At 41.6% G+C, this 12,900-nt stretch overlaps 1 protein-coding gene across 9 annotated transcripts in view; it reads left to right on the top strand.

Annotated features, from left to right (window-relative positions):
- The window catches only part of GNG4 (G protein subunit gamma 4), a 66,786-nt gene that overhangs the window by 41,287 nt on the left and 12,599 nt on the right, over positions 1-12,900 (top strand). For 2 of the 9 annotated variants that reach the window (XR_008717205.1, XR_008717198.1), the window contains exon 6: positions 7,491-7,505. The exons of 5 other annotated variants lie outside the window; for them this stretch is intronic. The gene's annotated coding sequence lies outside the window, so the exon portion shown is untranslated. Of the gene's footprint in view, positions 1-3,167; positions 3,183-7,490; positions 7,506-12,900 lie in introns of those variants that run through there. 2 more of the 9 variants (XR_008717213.1, XR_008717199.1) reach the window with 1 other exon arrangement.

Genomic DNA, 12,900 nt, shown 5'->3' with positions numbered 1-12,900 from the left:
ATTTCCATTCTTTCCATTTTTTCAGCATTGCTTCTTTTATTTTTCAATTGAAGTAGGGTTGATTTACAATATTTTGTTATTTTCAGGTGTATAGCAAACTGATTCAATTATGTGTATATATGTCAGACTATTTTCCATTGTGGTTATTAAAAGATATTAAATATAGTTCCTTGTGCTGCTAAGTCACTTCAGTCGTGTCCAACTCTGTGCAACCCCATAGACGGAAGCCCACCAGGCTCCCCCGTCCCTGGGATTCTCCAGGCAAGAATAGTTCCTTGTGCTACACAGTAAATCCTTATTATCTATTTTATGTAAACAGTAGTGTGTATCTGTTAATCCCATACTCCTAATTATCTCCCCCCAACCCTTTTCCCCTTTGGTAACTATGAGTTTGTTTTCTCTGTCTGTAAGTCTGTTTCTCTTTTGTATATAGAGTCATTTGTATTATTTTTGTATATAAAGTCATTTGTATTATTTTGTGAAAGGGAAAGTCACTCAGTCATGTCCAACTCTTTGCAACCCTGTGGACTATACAGTCCATGGAATTCTCCAGTCCAGAATACTGGAGTGGGTAGCCTTTCCCTTCTCCAGGGGATCTTCCCAACCCAGGGATCGAACCCAGGTCTCCCACACTGCAGGCAGATTCTTTACCAGCTGAGCCACAAGGGAAGGCCATATTATTTTGTAGAATCCACATATAAATGATATTTGTCTTTCTCTACCTGACTTACTTAGTGTATTATTCTCTAAGTCCGTTCATGTTGCTGCAGATGGCAATATTTCATTCTTTTTAGTGGCTGAGTAATATTCCATCAAGCACACACGTGCATACATATATCACATCTTCTTAAGCCCAGTTGTCTATTGATGGGCACTTGGGTATTTTCATGTCTTGGCTATTTTAAATAGTGCTGCAGCGAACATTGGGGTGCATGTATTTTTGCAAATTGTAGTATTGTTTATTTGTGGGAGCTTAAGGAAATGATGCAAATAAACTTATAGGCCCACAGACATAGAAAACAAACTTGTGGTTACCAAAGGAGAAAGGAGCAGGAGAGGGATAAACTAAGAGTTTGAGATTAACAGAGAGATACATCACTATCTATAAAATAGGTAACCAGCAGGGACCTGCTATATAGCAGGGAGCTCTGCTCAGTATTTTGTAATAACCCATAAGGGAAAAGAATCTGGAAGACAGATATAAATGTACGTATAACTGAATCACTTTGCTGTACACCTGAAACTAACACAGCATTATAAATCAACTATACTTCAATAAAAAAATAAAATTAAGGGGCAAAGAATATAAAACATGCTACAGAAAATCAAAATTAATGACACAGAGAACAGACTTAAGAAACTCTCACAGTAGCAGAAGAAAAAGACACAGATCAACGCAGTTAGAGGATGACAGAAATAAGACTGACCACATTTCAATATTGAATGCTGATGTTCCTAGCAGACCAGATGAAACAGAAAATACTCCTGAGGAAAGAATATTAAAAGGAAGATTGGAATATGCAGATCCAGACAGCTCATCATATTCCAGAAAAGAATGTAACAGAAAACAATCAACCCTGAAATACACTTACAGCTGAGGTTGAAAGTGAAAGTGTTAGTCGCTCAGTCGTGTCCGACTCTTGGCGACCCTGTTGACTCCAGCCCACCAGGCTCCTCTGTCCATGGAATTCTCCAAGCAAGAACACTAGAAGGGGTAGCATTGGTGTTTTTCACAGCCATCAGGATGGCTACTGTCACCAAAACAGAAAACAACACACTGGAACCTTGGGGCTGCTGCTGCTGCTAAGTCACTTCAGTTGTGTCCGACTCTGTGCAACCCCATAGATGGCAGCCCACCAGGTTCCCCCGTCCCTGGGATTCTTCAGGCAAGAACACTGGAGTGGGTTGCCATTTCCTTCTCCAATGCATGAAAGTGAAAAGTGAAAGGGAAGTCACTCAGTCGTGTCTGACCCTCAGCGACCCCATGGATTGCAGCCTTCCAGGCTCCTCCATCCATGGGATTTTCCAGGCAACAGTACTGGAGTGGGGTGCCATTGCCTTCTCTGACCTTGGGGCAATATTGCCAAGAATGTAAATGGTGCAGCCACTAGGAAAAACACTATGGCAGTTCCTCTAAAAAAATTTTTTTAAAGAATTACTCATAGGATATATCAATTCCACTTCTTAGTATGCACCCCAAAGAACTGAAATCAGGCTCTTTGAGAGTGATTTGTACACCTAGTTCATAGCAGCATTATTCAGAAACACTATGAGGTAGATGCAACCTAAGTGTCCATCAGCAGATTAATGGATAAACAAACTGTATACAGGCAGACCTTGGAGATATTACAGGTTTGATTAAAAGGCCACCACAGTAAAGCAACAAAGTGAGTCACAGAAATGTTTTGGTTTCCTAGTGCATGTAAAAATTATGGTTACACTATACTGTTGTCTGTTAAGTGTGTAATAATAGCATTGTGTATGAAAAATGTTACATTTAAATTTAAAAGCACTTTATTGCTAAAATTGCTCATCATCATCTGACAATGCTTGGTTGTCACAAATCTTCAATTAATAATAAAAACGCGATATCTATGAAGTGCTAAAAAGTGAAGCACAATTAACGAGATATGTCTGTATATCTACACAGCAGAATATTATTCAGCTTGAGAAAGAAAGTAATTCTATCACTGTTTTTGAAGAAAGCAAACAATTCTAATTTCAATTAGATAAATGTATGAGAATATCCAGAAATTTTTTAAAAAGTATATATATTTGAGGAGGAAGAGCTGGGAGAAATATCAATAACCTCAGATATGCAGATGATACCACCCTTATGGCAGAAAATGAAGAGGAACTAAAGACCGTCTTGATGAAGGTGAAAGAGGAGAGTGAAAAAGCTGGCTTAACACTCAACATTCAAAAACCTAAGATCATCACATCGGGTTCCATCACTCATGGCAAATGGATGGGGAAAAAATGGAAATGGTGGCAGATTTTATTTTCTTGGGCTCCAAAATCACTGCAGACAATGACTATAGCCATGAAATTAAAAGATGTTTGCTCTTTGGAAGAAAAGCTATGACAAACCTAGACAGTGTTACTAAAAAGCAGAGACATCACTTTGCCAACAAAGGTTTGTATAATCAAAACTATGTTTTTTCTAGTTATCATGTATGGATGTGAAAGTTGGACCATAAAGAAAGCTGAGTGTCAAAGAAATGATGCTTTCGGGTTGTGGTGCTGAAGAAGACTCTTGGGAGTCCCTTGGACAGCAAGAAGTTCAAACCAGTCAATCCTAAAGGAACTCAAGCTTGAATATTCATTTGAAGGACTGATGCTGAAGCTCCAATACTTTGGCCACCTGATCCAAAGAGCTGACTCATTGGAAAGGGCCCTGATGCTGGGAAAGATTGAGGGCAGGAGGAAAAGGGGGCAACATAGTATGAGATGGTTGGATGGCATCACCGACTCAAGGGGCATGAGTTTGAACAAACTCTGAGTGAGAGATAGTGAAGGACAGGAAAGTCTGGCATGCTGCAATCCGTGGGGTCACAAAGAGTTGGACATGACTTAGCGACTGAACACAATATATGTAGAATATTCCTACAAGTTTATTATAAAACTGTAGTATTTAAAAATTTATAATATTCCTTTAGGAATAGATGAACAGAAAAAAATAGGAAGTCCCTAAATAGGCCCAAGTGTATTGGGAATTTGAAGTACAATCCAGATGGCATCTCAGCTCAGTATAGAACAGATTATTAATGTTGCTAGAAATTGCTAACCCTTTTGAAAATAAAGTTGCATACCACTAGTTTTATCCAGATAAGTATCAGATGGGTTTTATTTGTCTGAAACTGCTGCTGCTTAGTCGCTTCAGTCGTGTACAACTCTTTGTGACCCTATGGACTGTAGCCCGCCAGGCTCCTCTGTCCATGGGATTCTCCAGACAAGAGTACTAGAGTGGGTTGCCATGCCCTCCTCCAGGGGATCTTCCTGACCCAGGGATCCAACCCAGGTCTCCTGCATTGCAGGCAGATTCCTTACTGCTGATTCACCAGGGAACCCCATATTTGTCTGCTAGGGCTGGCATAACAGAATAGCACGGAATATGTGGCTTAAACATCAGAAATTTATTTTCTCACCCTTCTGGAGGCTGGAAGTCCAAGGTTAAGGTGTTAGCAACTTAGTTGCCAATTTAGACACTTGAGCAGTCTGCTGAAGCCTCTCCTGTGGCAGACAGCTAGCTGCCTTCTCACTCTGTTCTCACACAGCCTTTCCTCTGTGCTCATGTGAAGAGCCTTCTAGGGTCTCTTGTTATTAACTCATGCAATCCTGTTCGATTCAGGTCCCACCCTTATGACCTCATCTAGCCTGAATTATAGTCATTCTTTCTTATCTGTAGGGGATTGTTTCCAGGACCTTCCTTAGATACCAAAGTTCAAGAATGCTCAAGTTCCATTTATAAAATGGTATAGTATCTGCATATAACCCACACTCTTCCTATCATATAGGTTTTAAAAAATGTTTATTTGGCCGTGCCAGGCCTTAGTTATGACATGCGGGATCTTTAGCTGAGGCATGTGAACTCTTAGTTGCAGCGTGTGGGATCTAGTTCCCTGACCAGAGATTGAACCTGGGCCCCTACATTAGGAGCACGGAATCTTAGCCACTGGACCACCAGGGAGGTTCCTCATGTACTTTAAATCATCTCTAGATTACTTATAATGCCTAGTACAGTCTAAATGCTGTGTAAATATTGTAAATACTTGCTGGTGTGCAGCAAATTCAAGTTTTGCTTTTTGGAACTTTCTGTTTTTCTTTTTCTCCCCCAAACATTTTCAGTTCGTCGTTGGTTGAATCCACTGATAAAAAATCCATGAATGCAGAGGGCCAGCTGTCTCCATGGAGGCCCTGTCTCTAAATACAGTTAGACTGGGAGTATGGACCTTAAAAATAAAAGTCAGCTACTTTACCAGCAAAGATGGATTTATTTGGAAATAGCAGAGACTTGCAATTCAGGCAGATCATGCTACAGCAGAAACTATATGCAAGTCCAACAAACAAAGGAGAAGAATGTTATTTTATAGAGAAAAAGGAGAGTTCAGAATGATGGTAGTTTCTCACTGGCCAAGTTGCTAGGGTAGTGGATTTCTTGTGGGAGATTCCGTGTACCTCTTTTCCTGTTGGGGCTTGTAACTGATGATTCTTTTCTGTTGAGGATTCTTCTGCTGGCGTTTGAAACCGAAATGCTTCCTATAATTGACTTGCACAGTTCTGCTTGAGAGCTCCCCCTTCTGGCTTCCTGGCTCCATTTTAATAAGGCTGGTAAGGCAGTGGCACCCCACTCCAGTACTCTTGCCTGGAAAATCCCATGGACGGAGGAGCCTGGTAGGCTGCAGTCCATGGGGTCGCTAAGAGTCGGACACGACTGAGCGACTTCACTTTCACTTTTCACTTTCGTGCATTGGAGAAGGAAATGGCATTTAAATTTAAAAGCACTTTATTGCTAAAATTGCTCATCATCGTCTGACAATGCTTGGTTGTCACAAATCTTCAATTAATAATAAAAACGTGATATCTATGAAGTGCTAAAAAGTGAAGCACAATTAACGAGATATGTCTGTATATCTACACAGCAGAATATTATTCAGCTTGAGAAAGAAAGTAATTCTATCACTGTTTTTGAAGAAAGCAAACTTTCTTTTGAAGAAAGCAGCCTAGCAGGCTGCCGCCGTCTATGGGGTCGCACAGAGTCGGACACGACTGAGGCGACTTAGCAGCAGCAGCAGCAAAGAACCTGCCTGCCAGGGCAGGAGACATAAGAGACTCTAGTTCAATCCCTGGGTCAGGAAGATCCCCTGGAGGAGGGCATGGCAACCCACTCCAGTATTCTTGCCTGGAGATTCCCCTTTATTAATGTTTGCAGGGGTTATGGCTTCAACATGAGTCTGGGGAAACATATTTCAGTCCATAACTTTAATCAAAGATTTAAATATAACAAAACCAAAAAAGTACTTGTAAAATAGAAGCAAATATTTTATATAATGTGAGTTTGGGAAGGCCAAGCATATTCCAAAATCTAAGTGAAAGTGGAGAGTGAAAAAGTTGGCATAAAGCTCAACATTCAGAAAAAGAAGATCATGGCATCCGGTCCCATCACTTCATGGGAAATAGATGGGGAAACAGTGGAAACAGTGTCAGACTTTATTTTTCTGGGCTCCAAAATCACTGCAGACGGTGACCGCAGCCATGAAATTAAAAGACGCTTACTCCTTGGAAGGAAAGTTATGATCAACCTAGATAGCATATTCAAAAGCAGAGACATTACTTTGCCAACAAAGATATGTCTAATCAAGGCTATGGTTTTTCCTGTGGTCATGTATGGATGTGAGAGTTGGACTGTGAAGAAAGCTGAGTGCCGAAGAATTGATGCTTTTAAACTGTGGTGTTGGAGAAGACTCTTGAGAGTCCCTTGGACTGCAAGGAGATCCAACCAGTCCATTCTGAAGGAGATGAGCCCTGGGATTTCTTTGGAAGGAATGATGCTAAAGCTGAAACTCCAGTACTTTGGCCACCTCCTGCGAAGAGTTGACTCATTGGAAAAGACTCTGATGCTGGGAGGGATTGGGGGCAGGAGGAGAAGGGGACGACAGAGGATGAGATGGCTGGATGGCATCACTGACTCAATGGATGTGAGTCTGAGTGAACTCCGGGAGTTGGTGATAGACAGGGAGGCCTGGCGTGCTGCGATTCATGGGGTCGCAAAGAGTCGGACACAACTGAGCGACTGAACTGAACAGTTCATTAAATAAAAGTTTTAATTGCATTTAAAAAAAAATTCTATATGGTAAAAATCTTCCGATCAACAAATTAAGAGAAACATTTGCTACCTGAGTAACAAAAGGTTAATATCTTTAAATTTAATTTCTCTGAAAAAATAAGATATAAAACAGCCTCCCTTTTAAGAGAAAATAAAGCAGATAAAAAGGATCCTCCCTTTTTAAAAGAAAATGCACAACCGACATGAATAGGCAATTTGAAAAGGAGACATGTAAAGGGTCAATATATGAAGAGACATTTAGCTTCAAAAATAATACAAGAGGAACTTCCTGGTGGTCCAGTGCTTAAGACCCTGCACTTCCACTGCAGGAGGCCCTGCAGGTTTGATCCCTGGTCAGGGAATTAAGATCCTCCAAGCTGCATGGCATAGCCAAAAAAAATTAAAAAAAAAAACAACAGAAAATAATACAAGAGTTGTGCCTCCAAAAAACAGTGAGATGCACTTGGGGAAAAAAAAAAAACTGAGATCCAGACTATTGATGTTTTTAATTGTCACTGAAATCCTGTATTGTTATCAACTGTTAAAGGAAGTGAGCAGTTTTTTGATAGTTGGAGTGGAAACTTACAGTCTTCCCAAAGAGTGGTTTGGAATATGTATCAAAATGTTTATTGTGCATATTCTGACCCAGCACTCTCTCTTCTAGGGATTACCCGAAGGAGACAATCTCACAAATAATGAAGAACTGTGAGAATTTCATCAGAACACTATTATAATGTCAAAAAATTATGTTTTTGTCCATCAGTAGGGATTGGTTGGGCTTCCCTGGTGGCTCAGACAGTAAAGAATCTGTCAGCAATGCGGGAGACCTGGGTTCAATCCCTGGCTCAGGAAGATCCCCTGGAGAAGGAAATGGCAACCCACCCCAGTATTCTTGCCTAGAGAATGCCATGGACAGAGGACCCTGGAGGGCTCTGGAGGGCTGGAGGGCTACAGTCCATGCGGTCGGAAAGAGTTGCAGACAGTTGAGCAACTAAGCATACACACAGATTGGTCAAATAGTGTCAATGAAAAATTAATCAGAAAGAAAGGGAAGATTTTATTGGAACCGAATTGAGGATTCAATTCGGGAAGAGCATCTCAGAAAGCTCTGAGAACTGTTCCGCCTGTTAGAGGTCAAAGCAGAGTTATGCAAGTTTTTTGAGTCGGAAGGCTGCACATCAAATAATGTGTTATTGACAGTTTGCATAATCCTGGTCTGCAAGTGCAAGGTGGTGGGTCATGTGACCCCTGTAAGGTCAAGAAGGAATGTCATCTTGGAGGAGTTGTCTTACTGAGGCTTGTACACGAGTACATTGATGGTTGGACGGCATCACCGACTCAATGGACACGAGTTTGATAAACTCCGGGAGTTGGTGATGGATAGGGAGGCCTTGCGTGCTGCAGTCCATGGGGTCGCAAAGAGTCAGACACAACTGAGTGACTGAACTGAACTGAACTTACTGATGCCAGGAGAATGTTGCATCTGATGGTTGAGCAGGTATTTCTGCCAGCGGGGAGGTTTGTGCAATGCGTCACACACAATGCACAGTGGGGAGAGAGAGACAGCCAAATGGCAGAGAAAAATTTTTGTGTCTTAAGTTTTTCTTGTCTTGCCATAAAATACGAATTTTATTTCATCTGAAGTTATATACAGACAGTGTTACACTGTATCATCTGACTAAATGCTGTACATCTGTGTGCTCCGAGTGATTATAAAAGCATATTGCAGAACAGCATGTGACATTGTATGTACAAAGATGGATAGTAAGATGTTTGTAAAGATGTTCACCAAATGTTCTCCCCAAATGTCAGGGTTTCTGTTGATTTTTACTTCCATCTTTGTCCTTTGGGGTAATTTTACAAACAAATAAGGATTATTATTGTCATAAAGGCAAAAAAGCTATTTCCAAAAGTCAAGTTCTTCCTGGAAATCACGCCCCTGCAGAAGTGCCGCCTCCCCCAGCACTCACCCCCTCCCTCCTCTGAACTTTTTTCTTATAGTTATCTATTTATTCGTCTGTGTTGGGTCTTAGTTGCAGCACAGGGGATCTTTGTTGGGTTATGTGGGATATTTTGTTGTGGTGCGCAGACTCTCTGGTTGTGGCGGGCAGGCTTAGTTGCTCGTGGCATGAGGGATCTTAGTTCCCTGACCAGGAATCAAACCTGTGTCCCCTGCAAGGTGGATTCTCAACCACTGGGCCACCAGGAAGTCCCTCCTCTGAACTTCTTACCTGTGTAGTACGAGGTTGTCTGAAGGGGGGAGGGAGCCGCACAAGGTGACCTCTTAGTGCAGGAGACAGAAAAGGGGGCTCCTCTGTCTGCTCCATTCAGGATCTCACCGTCACACCGTCAGCCCAAGCCACTGTATTCAAACCGGGGAGTGGTGTTTAACTACTGTCAGTTCACTTGAACAATTTAATTATTTGTATGTGCATTATTCTTTTTGTATAGAATCTGTCTTCCTGTCTCTTCAGGATTAACAGCCCAGTGCAAAATATGAGCATATTCTTAGGGAAACACATTGCATAGAAATCATAACTTATATTCCAGATTAAAGTGTAAATTTGGCTGGGATTGTCTTTATACTAATCATTTCCTCCGGGAGCCTGGATAATCCAGAGCTGTTTGCTGGAGCCAGTGGTAAGTGTCCAAAAGTTTTCTGACATAGCCCTTTGGGCATCAACATCATGATTCTTGTTTCACGTGTGTGTTTGAACCAGGTTTTTTTTTTTAATCATAATTCTTCTAACAGATACATCTTGAACACACTGTTGTTCAGTCACTAAGTTGTGTCTAACTCTTTGAGACCCCATGGACTACAGCATGCCAGATTCCCTGTCCTTCACCATCTCTCAGAGCTTGCTCAAACTCATGTTCATTGAGTCGGTGGTGCCATCCAACCATCTCATCCTCTATCGCCCCCTTCTCCTCCTGCCTTCAATCTTTCCCAGCATCAGGAGCTTTTCCAATGAGTCAGATCTTTGTATTAGGTGGCCAAAGTATTGGATCTTCAGCCTCGAACCTTCCAATGAATATTCAGGACTGATTTCTTTTAGGATAGACTTGTTTGATCTCCTTGCAGTCCAAGGGACTCTCAAGAGTCTTCTCCAACACCACAGTTTGAAAGGATCAGTTTTTCCATGCTCAGCCTGTTCTTCGTGGTCCAGGTCTCACATCTGTGCATGTTATCCTTATTTTTTACAGCATTTCCTACGAGTTGCAGCTGCACTGCCAGTTTGTGAATTCTTTGGAAGGAACAAAATTTTTTTATGGTTTTATTTTGCCAAGAGATAAAACATGTACTATTAAGTTGGATCATGGAAAAAGCAAGAGAGTTCCAGAAAACCATCTATTTCTGCTTTATTGACTATGCCAAAGCCTTTGACTGTGTGGATCACAATAAACTGTGGAAAATTCTGAAAGAGATGGGAATACCAGACCACCTGACCTGCCTCTTGAGAAATCTGTATGCATGTCAGGAAGCAATAGAACTGGACATGGAACAACAGACTGGTTCTAAATAGGGAAAGGGGTACGTCAAGGCTGTATATTGTTACCCTGCTTATTTAACTTATATGCAGAGTACATCATGAGAAACACTGGACTGGAAGAAACACAAGCTGGAATCAAGATTGCTGGGAGAAATATCAATAACCTCAGATATGCAGATGACACCACCCTTATGGCAGAAAGTGAAGAGGAACTCAAAAGCCTCTTGATGAAGGTGAAAGAGGAGAGTGAAAAAGTTGGCTTAAAGCTCAACATTCCGAAAATGAAGATCATGGCATCTGGTCCCATCACTTCATGGGAAATAGATGGGGAAACAGTGGAAACAATGTCAGACTTTATTTTTGGGGCTCCAAAATCTCTGCAGATGGTGACTGCAGCCATGAAATTAAAAGACGCTTACTCCTTGGAAGGAAAGTTATGATCAACCTAGATAGCATATTCAAAAGCAGAGACATTACTTTGCCAACAAAGGTCCGTGTAGTCAAGGCTATGGTTTTCCAGTAGTCATGTATGGATGTGAGAGTTGGACTGTGAAGAAAGCTGAGCACCGAAGAATTGATGCTTTTGAAGTGTGGTGTTGGAGAAGACTCTTGAGAGGCCCTTGGACTGTAAGGAGATCCAACCAGTCCATTCTAAAGGAAATCAGTCCTGGGTGTTCATTGGAAGGACTGATGCTAAGGCTGAAACTCCAATACTTTGGCCACCTCCTGCAAAGAGTTGACTTATTGGAAAAGACTCTGATGCTGGGAGGGATTGGGGGCAGGAGGAGAAGGGGATGACAGAGGATGAGATGGCTGGATGGCATCACCGACTCAGTGGACATGAGTTTGAGTGAACTCCAGGAGTTGGTGATGGACAGGGAGTCCTGGCATGCTGCAATTCATGGGGTCGCAAAGAGTCAGACACGACTGAGCGACTGAACTGAACTGAAGTTTCTGAAGCCAGCGCAGAAAATTCTGAAGCCAAAGTCAGTAGTTATTTAAACAAAAGAAGTAAGGCTTAAATATCATGGTGTTCCCTGTGAACAAGTTTAAAAAAAGCAAAATTGGGGAGATCTTCACGTTCTGATAGATCACTGATAGATGATTTAAAGGGTCTGGTGAAGTCCAGGAAAAGGGATATAATTAAGATAATAGGGACTTTCCTGATGGTCAGGTGGCTAAGAGACAACACACCCAATGCAGGTGACCGGCTTCAATCCCTGGTCAGGGAACTAGATCTCACATGCCACACTGAGAGTTCGCATGCCACTCAGCCAAATAAATATTTTTTGAAAGATGTTAGATGATGTTACGGTAGAAAGAATGGCATTTCTAAAAAAAAAAATTAAATATAAATTATGTCATATGATGTAGCCAAAAGTCTAGAGGCAATGCTTGTAGATTTTTGCCTTTTTCATATGTCTCTTCTGTGCTCTGTAGCAACTCTTTCTTATTCCACCTTCTGCTAGTTTAGCAACTGAGGTTTAACCCTTGTCTTCATTTCCCCTTCCTCTGCCAGAAACATTCGTAGCCCTTTCCCAGACCTTTAGACGTTAAATGATTCAGATGATAACATTCTGCAATCAGATTTAGACATAAAATTAAGAACAGGGGTTATGAATGAGCACTTCGAGAAACAGGTATCAGATAAAAGGAGAGAAATCTTTCAGTTAAATCAGAGAGTAGAATGTGAGTAGGAGACCAGGAAGATGAAACATGCCTCCCAATTCAAGGGGACATTGTGGGCAAAGGTGCCTCGGAGATCAAATTGCCCTAATCATTTCTGAGAGATTACTTCTTGCAAAAGGAGCAGGGGGTAGCAGAGGATGAGATGGTTAGATAGCTTCGCCGACTCAATGGACATGAATTTGAGGAAACTCCAGGAGACAGTGGAGGGCGGAGGAGCCTGATGTGCTGCAGTTCACGGGGCTGCAAAGAATCGGACACAGCTTAGTGACAACAAAAACCACTTCATGTCTATGGCCCAAACAGCTTTCCCATCCTACCAAAAAGTAGCCAAATGAATAATGAAATAATAATACATTGTACGTATAACACATCTATTGTGTCATTTAGCCACAAACTACCAGGTATTGCTGTTTCCACAAGAGTGGAAACTGAGCACCGTCCATCTGGGACGTTGTCTTCTGACTCATAACCCGCTGCTTCCTTTCTGAGATGCTGCTAGCTTTCTAGAATCACTGGAGCTAGAACCCACTTGTTATGTTCATCTTTCACTCCGACATCAGTCCCAGGAGACTCTTCAGTGACTCACTAGTTTCTGTCACCAAATAAATCACTCTCTTGGTGAGCTTGCAAAATGACTGAATTTTGGCTTCCTTTGTGGGAAATCGTGATGTGTCAAAGCTGAGACGCGGTCAGAGTCATGTAGGACACATACCAACCTGTTAAAAGGGTTTGGTTAAATTAAGATCCTGGGTGGACCTGGGTTAATCACTCTAAACGCAGTTCCTGATGGTGAAAGCCACGTAATAGTAAGCTCTTACTTAGATTAACTTGGGGATGTTAAAACTCTCTTTCAAGTATCTCAGAATTACCTCTTAATATGTAGTCAACTTTTAC

This window comes from Bubalus kerabau, chromosome 1 (assembly GCF_029407905.1).
Source record: "Bubalus kerabau isolate K-KA32 ecotype Philippines breed swamp buffalo chromosome 1, PCC_UOA_SB_1v2, whole genome shotgun sequence".
Lineage (NCBI taxonomy): Eukaryota > Metazoa > Chordata > Mammalia > Artiodactyla > Bovidae > Bubalus > Bubalus kerabau.
This window is presented reverse-complemented; position numbering and strand designations above follow the sequence as displayed.